Raw genomic sequence first — 11,381 nt, 5'->3', positions numbered from 1 at the left:
GGGAAAGGCCTGTGGCGGGGCCTGAGGAGCGCAGAGGGCCGAGGAAGGGAGGAGGCGCCTCGGGCAGGAGGCCCCTGAGTCCCCAGTGCGGAGCGTCCCGTCCCGCCGTGTCCTGCGCTGGGGCTTCGGGCCTCGGCGGTGCCTCGCTGTCGGGGCTCAGTGCGCACCCGGGGGCCGGAGGGCCTTCGTCCCCGCGGGCGTGGCACAGGTTTGAACATGAAGGCCGCAAGTTTAAAAGTTATTCACACCCTTTGGCACAAGATAAGCAAAACAAGATACACACCTTTGTTATCTTCTCGGGAGGTCACGTTTAAACCCAGTGTGTGTAAACCCAAAGTGTGTAAATGTGACATGGAATAACTCCAAGCCAACTTCGTTGGTCTTGAAATATTGCACTGGACATAACTTTCTTGTTAAAAAGTCTCTAAGGCCTTTCTTAAGATAATTGCACATGCTGTTTCAAGATGTGTGCTGTGGCACTTTGTTGCTACTTGGTATTTCAAAGCAGTTTGATTGCTGTGCAGTTTCTGAAATTCATACTTTTGATAGAATCTTGAAACATTGAAAATGTGTACTAAAGAGCTACCAAATTGCTTCAAGGTGTTGAAAAAATGCTTGACATGGTGCAAGGTCAAATACATAAACAGCTCAAACTGTACATCTCACCAAAAAGAACTAGGTGGTGACTTGACTATATTGCCTAAGTGCCTTTACAAAGAAAAAAAAATAGTGGAAGTAAAGAGTTTTTTAACTTAGTGAAGAAAAGCTTAAAAAGAGCCAGTGGATGAATTAAAGTAAGACACAGCTGTGATTTTCATTAACTGCTGGAACAAACTACCAACAGAAAGAGCGGATCCTCCACGTACACTTTCGAGTCAAAACTTGATGATTTTCAGGGACATGTTTTTCAGCTAAATGCAGGTTTTGCCTTAGTCATGGACAAGTTTCTGAACTCAATACATGGATTGTAGATGAAATTCAACCGCCTGTGATGTACAAAAGGTGAGGATGTCTACGTATCTGTGACAGACTATTGATTACAAGGTAAAGTTTCACATGTCTATCCAAAAAAGCTCAAAATAATTTGACTGTTTACCTGACATGCCAACTGCAAGATATTCAGAGACAGAGTGTTCAAGAAGACTGCAAGGGATAAGACCTCTCCTCTTGTATGATTATAGTGGAAAAGATTTGTGGAACAGAAAATCCTACTATTCAGATTGAAAGTAGTTAGTTTCCAGCTTGCTTTGGAAGCTAGTTCAGAAAAGCAGTGGCCATGGGATATAGACAGGGTTGGGTGGAGATGAAGCAGAGGAATTATTCTAACTGCCCTCTTTTTTAAATGAAAGAGATTCTTTCTTCTTGCCAGCTTCAGCCCCTTGACTCTGTGAGTGCAGTAAATCAAAAAGCCAGGTTTAATTGATTTTGATTTAATTAATTGATTTTGAAGGTGAGAAAGAAAAGACAATGCCGCAAATGCCAGCTCTTCTCTGTTGCTCCACAAATATGCGCTCTCAGGTGTATGAGAATTTATCAAAAACTGAACAAACAGGATTTTGTTTTCTCCTTTCCATTTTCCTTTTCCTCTGCCATTGACAATAGGCAGAGCACAAAATGCTTGCCGCTGCAGAGAGAACAGGCCAGAGCTGAAAACCATGTCAGGAGAATGATTCAGTTCCTGTAAAAATCTAGACTTATTTTAATTGTATATGTTAATGTACTTCCAGGTTTAGGGCCTTAGTATCATCTGCCTCTCACAGAGGTAAGCAGAGATAAGCCCTGCTTGAGAGATGATAATGGTGATCATTTTATTTGCTGTTATTCTTTTAACTCTAAAAAGTGCACACTCAGCGCAGCTGTAAGAACTGAACAGCCCAGGGAATGTCTGCTATCTCTTGCTGTGCCTGCTTAGCGCCTAGTGGATTGATAGAGGGAACTTCAGGGTGGTACATTTTCCGCTTCAGCTCCCCTCTCTCCACAGGGCTGCATACGCCCAAATACTCAACATTTCTGTACAAACTGCTGGCATTTAAGGTGCTGGGGATGCTTGGTCCCGTGTGTTGCCGAGGATGGGGCAGAGCCAGGCTCTGCTTTCAAGCTTGTTCTCCCTTTGGATAACAAATAAATCAGGGTGACCAAAAGGTGCAGCTACTAAGGCTCCAGAGATATGCGCTGTGATTTGGTTAGATTGATGGTGGTGCAGTCTGAAAGTGCTGCAAGCCATGCATCAATAAGAAAACTTGTTTGGACTTGTTTCAGCACAGAGTGTAGCTATTTACTATTTAAAGCAGTGCAAGGCATGTGAGATTGCCGCTGTGCAGCTCTGCTTAATGTTTAAGAGGGTGTTTAGCCACTAGAGGGCTTTATTGGACAGTAATAGTTTGCTGAGGCGGGAGTTAATTCCTGAGTATAATTATATTCCTGTAACCTCACAAAGAATCCTGGTTAAATAGCAATAACGCTTTCACAGTTTTCATTTATCCCAAGTAGAATTGTCTTATAAACTTAAATTGACCATCCATACTCATACACAGAAATAGACATTTTAAAATGGTTTATTAAGAGACCAAATTTTAATGCCTCAGAAAATATTTTCACATTAAATGTTTGTTTTCCTTCCTATGCCTATAATTGATGAGAGTAAATCTTTTAAAAGACCTTTATTTTTATGATGTAATTTATCTTATAAATATATGTATAAATATTCGTCGTGTTCTGCAAATGAACCCAAGATATCACCAAAGGCTGTCGCTATTTGTAAGTCTGTAAAATATGATCAGCTCTATAATTATTTTGATTGACGTGGAATTGTCTTAGCCTAGCAGAGGGCTGGGGTGGTGTGTAGACAGTTATTATTAGCCCTGTATATTTATTTTCATGCCCAACAGTGTGTATGGTGTTTGCATAAGCACTAGCTGGTTATTTCACGTAGCCCAGCATGAAAATTGCTGTAGCCCGCTTGGCCAGCAGCCACTAGCCATGGCCAGTCACGCAGCCGTAATGTGCCTAGCCGCAGCGGTTACTTCGCAGTAGCTCTAATGCAAATAAACATATCTCCGTTTTCTTCCTCCCCCCGCCCCGACTTTTCAAGCTTTTTACCACGGATATATAGGATGCCTCTGTTTCTTCCGGGATTTAAGTGATGAGAAAACCCTTAGGAGAGCCATGTAAAGTAGAAAGTAGGGCAGTGAATATATGTAAAAGGAAGTGTTACAAAGCTCAGATTATTGAAATGATTTCCTATGGTCATTCTCATTCAAAGCACACATTTTGTCTTTTAAAAACAAAGTGCTTACATTGAGTCAGTCTTATAGTAGAGACTTATCCTTAAACACTGAACAGTTACACACAACTGCAATCTGTGCAATGAGGACAGGTTTGTGGTCTCATAATTTAATTTGCCCGTGTCATTTGGGCTTCTACTTTCCAATTAGCTTGAAACACAACATTAATAAAAATACGGCGCAGTCTGAGAAAGAATTACGAGTACCTGTTAGAAGGAAAGAAGGGCAGAGAGATGGATGTGACAGGGCGCGTGCTGTAGTGTCATCATTTATGTCATTGCTTTTATTGGATATTTACACATTCAAAGAATGTAACAGTGTAAGGAAAAAAGAATAATTTGAAGATACTTCCTGTTAACTTCATGAGCATCATATTTTTTAAAAAATATTTAGTCCAGGTTATTACTGAATGAGTAAGGTCTCATCATAGTATTTCTTAATGGGAAAGGTTAATAAAGCACTGTTACTTAATTTAGAACCCTAAGAGAGGATGTATGGAATGAAAAGCTAAGATCAGTAGTTAAAATGTACAGATCTTTTAACTGATTTTTTTGTTATCAGAGTGAAAATGTTTTGAGGCTTCTTAATTTTGGGAGGTAATTAGTAATAAAGATGTATGAAATGAGCAATTTTGCAGAAAATTGTCTGGACATGAGTTAATGTCATGCTGTTGCAAGAGAGCAAACGTGCTTCTAGCATATGTGAACAGGATCAGGTAATGTATGTTTCAGACAACTGATTTTTATCCGCTTGGGGAAAAGGCATGGGCAATGTAGAAAGCTCTTCCAGGAATGTTTTGTCAGCCCCTGCAGTCTTCAGCCATGCGACTGCCTACTTTTTTTGTATCTAAAAACCTATACCAGTGCTTTTTCTGTGTCTAAAACAGGCCTGAGTAAGACTTCAACTAAATCCTGCTAACTTTGCTGCAATTTAAGAAAGATAATGAATAATTCTAGCTTATGGCAGAGTAACAAGAGGGCCAGGATATATGTCTGTGAGAGAGACTGAAGGAGCGGGTATCATTTAATGACAAGACGACTGAAGGGAGACATAGCGTTAAGAGAGAGGGGCAAAAGGCAACGGACATAAACTGTGAATAGTCAAAAATACTGTGTTTAAATTACTGCAATTGCAGTATAAGCATTAAGAAAAATCTAATGCTAAGGCTAGCTGCATGGTAGAAAAGTTTGTGTACGGAGTTTGTGGACTCTCCATCACTGAAGTTTCGAACAATATTTAGATAAGCATCAGTCAAGGATGGTTTTGATAAAGTTGATCCTGCTTTGAGGCAGAAAAATGAACTAGGTAACCTTCCTGCACAATGGCATAAGGCTTTATGGTAGACTAATATATTTGTATCACTGGGGAAGCGTTAGGAGGTAAAATTTAGTCTCTTGGTTAGTCTCATTTTATTGTGTACCATAAATAACCTGGAAAAACTGAAATAACAGCATGTGTATTAAAAAATGAGGTAGCCTTAGGAGAATCTTTTCAGATTTAAAACTGATTTGGGTAAAACAACTATTATCTCAGTAAAGATTTTTAGTATGACAGTGCCCTTTGGAAGAATCTTTCCAAAGATGTTTTGGTGCATACCTTTTCAGAACAAATAATATTTTCTTTTAAATTGCTTGTCTTTGTACCCATGGTTAGTGCAGAACCAAGCTAATAAATCACATCCTCATAGATATTCAACAACATTGTGCAGAAAAGGTTGTTCAAATCTTAATCTTTCTAGTAGGCAACTGGAATTCCCTTTTACTTGTGTCACCATATATAGAGAGACCATTTCTCCTCCTTCTGTATAAATCTTGCTGTGAGAAACCTTTCTTTCAGCAATAAACAAGTCAATCCTAGGTAATTCTTATATTTTCTACTGTTGCATTTTCTATTTGCCTTGTATGTAACTAATTTGCAAAAGCCCTTCTTGCATCTTTTACTTCTTACAATAGTCCAGCTTTTCAGGCACACTGTTATCATGCACTTTTTTTTTTTATGCTGTTTACAGATGGAAGTGTTTTGAGATAACAGTGCATCAATGAAGATCAGTGTAGCTGCATTTTGTGATGATTACAATGTCGTTCCTGTCTAAATAAAATGTTAAGGACAAAAGGTAGACATGGTAATGGAGGTCACAGCTGTATAGGGGTTACAGAAGCATTAGAATATTTACAAACTGAGTGTAAAACTGTGGCTTCTTTGAAGTCAATGGAAGCTTGGCAGTAATTTCAGTGCAGCCAGTATTTTGTCTTGTAATCATTTGGGGGTGAACTAAGGTTCTGAGATGAGGGAGACAAGGGAAAAAATTAGCCCCATACTTACAAAGCAAATTGTGGCTAGTTCTTTTTTTATCTGGGTTAATGCTTGGTTATGCTATCTATGTTAGGTACAATGTAAAGAAATGCAGTCAGCATTATTGTAATAAATACTTAAGTGTTCAACCTAAAAAGGGAATTTCTGATAGCTGCAGAGACACGTAATTCGCTGATACATTCAAGGTATGAGATACGATAGCAAGGGTGACCTTAGTAATTGATTTGTGTAACATAAGAGTGATGATGCCTTCTCTACCATGTTGGCACAACTGTTTGGGCAGCTGAGCTGTTAATTGAATCAGGAAACTGATGTACTTTAAAAGTGTTTTGGAAAGTCTTTTTTTTTAGCCATATAAGTGCTCTGACCCATGCACAGCCCAGTCACTGCAGGATGGGAGCAGGAAGGAACAGGGATCTGATAGAGGATGAGAAGGCCTTTTGCTAGTATTGCTTCTGAAAACTTCACCTCATCAACCTGCAGCCTAAATTTCAGTTAGGAAGCTAGGGCTTTTCTTACATGACAAAAAAAAATTTTTTTTGATTGCTGAAATTAGGATATTCTTGTGAATTTTGTGCTAATTTTGTTAACAACATTCATAGAGTGTTTCATTGTCTTAATATACTGCCTTATATATTCTTGCAAATTGCTAAGTATCTTTGGTTTGAAGGACATGACTGTAGCCCATGAAGTGAACTATTGGTTTGCATTCATCTGGAGTTTTGGTTCTTTTTTGTGTGTAGTATTACGCTGTGTTGTTTACATGTACTTCTTTCTTGGCCGTAGACTCCCTTGTCTGTTTGTTAAGATATCATGGTGCCTGCTGACAAGCTGGATGGATCCCTGCCAAAGGACAGAGGTTGTCGAGTACTAATGGTTCTAACTGGCCAGTCTGTACAACTCCGCAAATGTCATCTCCTGTGCAGGAAGTCTTTCTGTGCCAGTACTGAGCTTTGGCACCGCGTGCCTCCAAACATTTGATCACACCTGGCTGTTGACACGCGTGTCGAATCATAGTTGAAGAAAGGGCGACATAAAGTTCAAGGACAGCTTTGGCTGCCCGCAAACAGAGGCCGAATTGCTGTGAGCACTTTGGAAACTCATACGAGAGGTACCCAAATGTCATTAGCAGGGAGATACTGGCAATCCTCTACTTGTCTGTTAGATAACAGCGCTGGGGAGAAGTACTGAATCTCAGCAAAGTGAATTTGCACTTAACATAGAGATTGTGAAATTGTCTCAGCCTTGCAGAAAGCTGAAGCCATAATACTGAGTAATTAACAAGTACACGGTTAATTCCTGTTGTGCGGGACAATGGAAAAGAAACTCCTACTTCCATGTGAGAAATTACATAACCCCTGGGCTTGACCTCGCCTGACTTCACAGGCTTAAAGTTAGGTCAGATGAAGCCAGGCCTGAAGGACTGAACTGTTTCATAACTGCATAACTGGTATTGTGTGTTGTTTTAATAGCAGGCTAGGCACACGTCTAACAGGAGTTGTCTAGGAATAATTTGGAGGGTTAGAGAGGACTGTTTGTCTCATGTACTCATGTATGCTAGTAGCGGAAACAGTGGCAGGGAGCATTCCTGGGCACTAGGGCATCTGTGCTGTTAAACTGCTAAAACAGCCATTCCCAATGCACAGTTTGAATGTGACCTCTCTGTTTTGGAAGATCCAAAAATTTAGTATCATGGACATGCCCCCTGCCATGCCAAGGCAGTCTGGATATAAGAGGACATGGAGTCATGGAATAATTGAGGTTTTGAAGGACCTCTGGAGGTTTCCAACTTCCTGCTAAAAGCAGGGCTGATGTCAGAGTTAGATCAGGTTGCTCAGGGCAGTGTCCAGTTGATTTTTAAAAATCTCAAAAGATGGAGATTGCCCAGGCTCTCTGGGTCCCTCTTGCAGTGGTTAATCACTTTCATTCTGCAAATATCCATGCCGAATTTCCCTTGCTGCGCTGTTTGGCCGTAGCCTCCTGTCCTTTCACTGTGCACCTCCGAGAAGAGGCTGGCTTTTGTTGGACTCTCTTCTCTATAACCCACCTTTAGGGAGTCCTTCACATGAGTCCTTCCCAGCCTTGTTTACTATGATTCTGTAATCGGGTTAAATGCATTCTAGTTAGAAACATATTGGAAGGGGAAAACAGGCCAGTGCTTGTGGTTTTCTGTTCAAATAGGAAAACCTGAGAGTAAAACTAGCTAAAATTATCCTCATTGTCCAAGCTGTGAAAAGATAGATAAGAAATCAGAACTAGGGAAAAGGAAATTAGGCTTTATGGTATTATTTATGCCTTTTCAATAATTTAAAGTGCATTAAAGGAAATTTATATAAAAAACTTTTAACATGAGTGTAGATACTATTCCAAAGTTTTATTCAAGAGTACATAGATCTTCAATAACAGTAGGGAAAAAAGAAGAACTAGTTGGAGGTCACGTTTGGTCAAGTTAATACACTTCCTTCGGTGTCCTGTGACTTTTTAGCTATTACAAAGTATATCGAGGTAGAATTTTGTATGCAAAGTCAGCATCGTAGATTGGCCAACAGAATTTCAGTTAATTTTGGTTTTGTTGTATTTAATTTTCACATTGTTTTATTACTGTTTTCACAATCAAAATGGAGGAGGTTTTGCCAGAAAAAAACCCAAACCCCCAAACTACCTGGCATATAGAACGTGTGTTGTTAGCAATTCTGTCAAGCGGTGGGGCAATACGAGAAACCTTGAAGGCTAAAACAGACTGCTGCATTCTTAGCAGCAAAGTTACGGAAAATGGAAGGTAAGATTTAAATTTAATTTGAGGCAGATTTGCTTTTAAATAAAGATATACTAACTCCTAAAAATATACTAGGACGCATATAAATGTGCTGGGTAAAGATGCAGAGTAATTAAAATGGAAATTTAGACTTTCTGGCTTGATCCCCACAGGGGAAATGTTCTGGAGGAGCTGGTGTACTCTTTGGTGTTCTGAGCAGCGCTGGTATGGCATACCGAGTGTAGTCATTCTGCTATGACATCTAATTTAAGCTCCTTGTTTCCATAGCTTTCCTCTGTTGTAATTAGGAAAGACAGGCTCCCCTACAGGGTGACTCTGCCAGGAAGCTAGCGTAGATATGCCGAGCCTTCCTCTGGAGGAACCTATCCTCTCTGCTGGTTCAAGACGGAGCCTAAAAGAGGGGTTTAGCAGCTTCGTGAAAGTTGGATGAGCTGCACAACTTCCCTTTTTGTAAACTGATCCACGCTGGCCACTATACACAAAACAGCCCTTCTGGAGGAAGGTGCATGCTTCCCAAGCTATGCTTTTCTCCTTTTCACAGACTACTGTCTCCTCAACTCATTTAGTACTAACTCTTTTTATCCTTCCACATGCTTTTATCATTGTGCAAAAATCTTCTGTACAGCTTGTGCTTAATAGAACAGTCTTCTTATATCTCTCTACTTCACTGATTCTCCATCTGTTCTCCATCCAAATCAAAGCTGAAAATTTATCCTCTGCTTTGCATAAATCTCTTCAACACTTCTTCCAGTGCTTTTATTACTTCCAATTTTAACTTTACAGCTCTGTGTTAGACACTATATAAAATACTTATGCACTGCACGGGACCCCTAAATCATTACCTGAAAACAAATATTTCTTCATTCAGGAGTTGTCCATTTTTAATTGAGCATATGTGGTTTAAACACTTGTTTTCAAATGGAGTATATATGTACACGATAGTGTGTTCATAAATGGGAGAAGGGTTCTTTTTAACTATAAAATTGTAGTTGATTTTTTCTAAGCCTTCTTACACAATTGTATGTGTCCAACAGGGTGATCTGGGGTCCTCAGTAGTTACCAGAATAATTGCACTGGGTAATGATACCACCTTAAGACAGATTAATTCCTACTTAGGATCAATAACCTTTGCATTGTACAGCAGAGGAAAACAATCTTACCAAAATATAACAAATCCAAAAGTCCACTGAGCATCATGGAACTCAGTACTTGAATTTTACAGCCACTGATTTCCTGAAACTAATCCTTTTGTCATCTGATAATTTTTTTTCTTCTCTTTATCTCCAGAAGACTAAACCAAACCAAACCCTGATAGCCATTCAGACATAAAAGCTTCTTTCACTCCTGAACTTCTCAAAATTCAGAATATTTTTTAGAAAAGTAATACATGAAAATTTTAAATGATAGTGTGACAGACTGACAATGAAATGTATAGTGATAATTCTAATATTTGAGTAGGCGTCTTTGATGCACATACTAGCTGATATCTGCTAGCCAAGATTTTCACCTTCTCCGAATTCCCCTTTCAGCTGTTGCAACAGCACGAAGATACCAAGATAACGAAAGATGGATCATGAGTGTTCCTCTAGCAACAAGGAAGTCCTTAAGAATAATACCTGTCATGAACTCGGAGAACAGCACAGTGCAAAGGAAGGTGTCCTGGCCTGTTAGCAAGCTGATAGGCTTGGTCCTGTTTCTCTTCAAGCTCATAGGGGTATTGGGCAGGACTGTTCCATATAAAATACTTTTGTGTTTCATTAGCCTCGTGTTAAGTGGACCAAACTGTGGAGCTCCCACCATTTCCCTTAGAAGACAATATTTGTCTAATATTTGTCAGAAAAATCTCCTTTTAGTTCTCCCCTTAGTTCAGCCGAAGTATTCCTCTAAAGTATATCTTCCCATCGTTTCTAGCTAATTATAATTAGCTTTTATTTTACTTGGCCTTATGCATAAATATTTTAAATACCAGAAACTGCTGTGAGACACAAGGATGCTGTTCAAACATATGTGTAAGATGAGACAAATCTGCTGCTTCAAAATGGCTCAGGTCATGTCATTTAGAAATCTGGTAATGTCTTCCCTCGCCATAGTAGGTCTGTGACCCTCGATATTACCCTTTTGATTTCAGTGATTTGGACTGATTTCAGTGAAGGAAAGCAAGACTGAACCCAAGTTTTTTAAGCAATGATAATATAAATACTATTTTGAACTGAATTTTAATGTGAAGTAGCAGGTAATCCAATTAACCGAGTAGTTAAAAAGTAATAGGTGTGTTTAATATTTAAATGCTCAGATGTGTTTGGGGTTTTTGTTTGTTTGTTTGTTTGTTTGTTTACAAACTGGAAGCCTCCTCTTGTCCACTTAAAAAGAGCTTTGCAAACAAGGTACTGCAAATATACCCAGCTACATCGAATACCTGTGGTTGCAGGCGCTTTAGCATGATGATTTCTTTGTCTCTGGGAAAGTATTTGCATGATAAGGACATTACTTATTTATATCAGGAATTGAAACTGTTCCTCATGAGATTTCTGGCTGTATCCCTGGGCTGATATTAGTGCAGAACTTCCAAAACCCATAAAGTGCTTTCAGATCATGGATATATCATCTTGATTGTGGCTTGGTATGGAGTGAAGTATTGTAACTATGGATTTTAGCATATCTGTGCTCTAGAAACAGTTTTGCCATTGTCCTCGGGCAGGGAAGAAAATGACTCTGCAGAAGTATTCACAAGAACCAAAATGCGTACTGTGAAAAATAATAATTTTAACAGTAAATTAAATAAGTTTCATCCCTGTTATCTTTCCATGAATGTGCAGGATGAAGCAAGCATGCCTTTCCATGTTTTCTCTTGGGGCCTGTCCAATAGCTTGGACTGCTAGGCCTCACGCACGTGGCTGTTCGTTACACGTTACCCGTCTCTTTGCACTTACAGACGAAAAGTCCGGGAGTTCATTCAGTTCTTCCCTTATTCCTGCTTTTGTCACCACAGTCATGATGGTTTAGCTTCC

The 11,381-nt window shown here is 39.4% G+C and overlaps 1 long non-coding RNA gene across 1 annotated transcript; it reads left to right on the top strand.

Moving 5' to 3' along the window:
* The first annotated feature begins 70 nt into the window (after positions 1 to 70).
* On the top strand, positions 71 to 10,064 carry LOC112967202. The gene is made up of 3 exons (XR_003253892.1): positions 71 to 1,044; positions 6,384 to 6,708; positions 9,903 to 10,064. It is a non-coding gene; the product is annotated as an uncharacterized LOC112967202 (long non-coding RNA).
* Positions 10,065 to 11,381: the final 1,317 nt, after the last annotated feature.

This window comes from Apteryx rowi, unplaced genomic scaffold (assembly GCF_003343035.1).
Source record: "Apteryx rowi isolate R43461 unplaced genomic scaffold, aptRow1 scaffold_269, whole genome shotgun sequence".
Lineage (NCBI taxonomy): Eukaryota > Metazoa > Chordata > Aves > Apterygiformes > Apterygidae > Apteryx > Apteryx rowi.
Note: the sequence above shows the minus strand (reverse complement) of the source record. Positions and strands in the feature narration are given on the sequence as shown.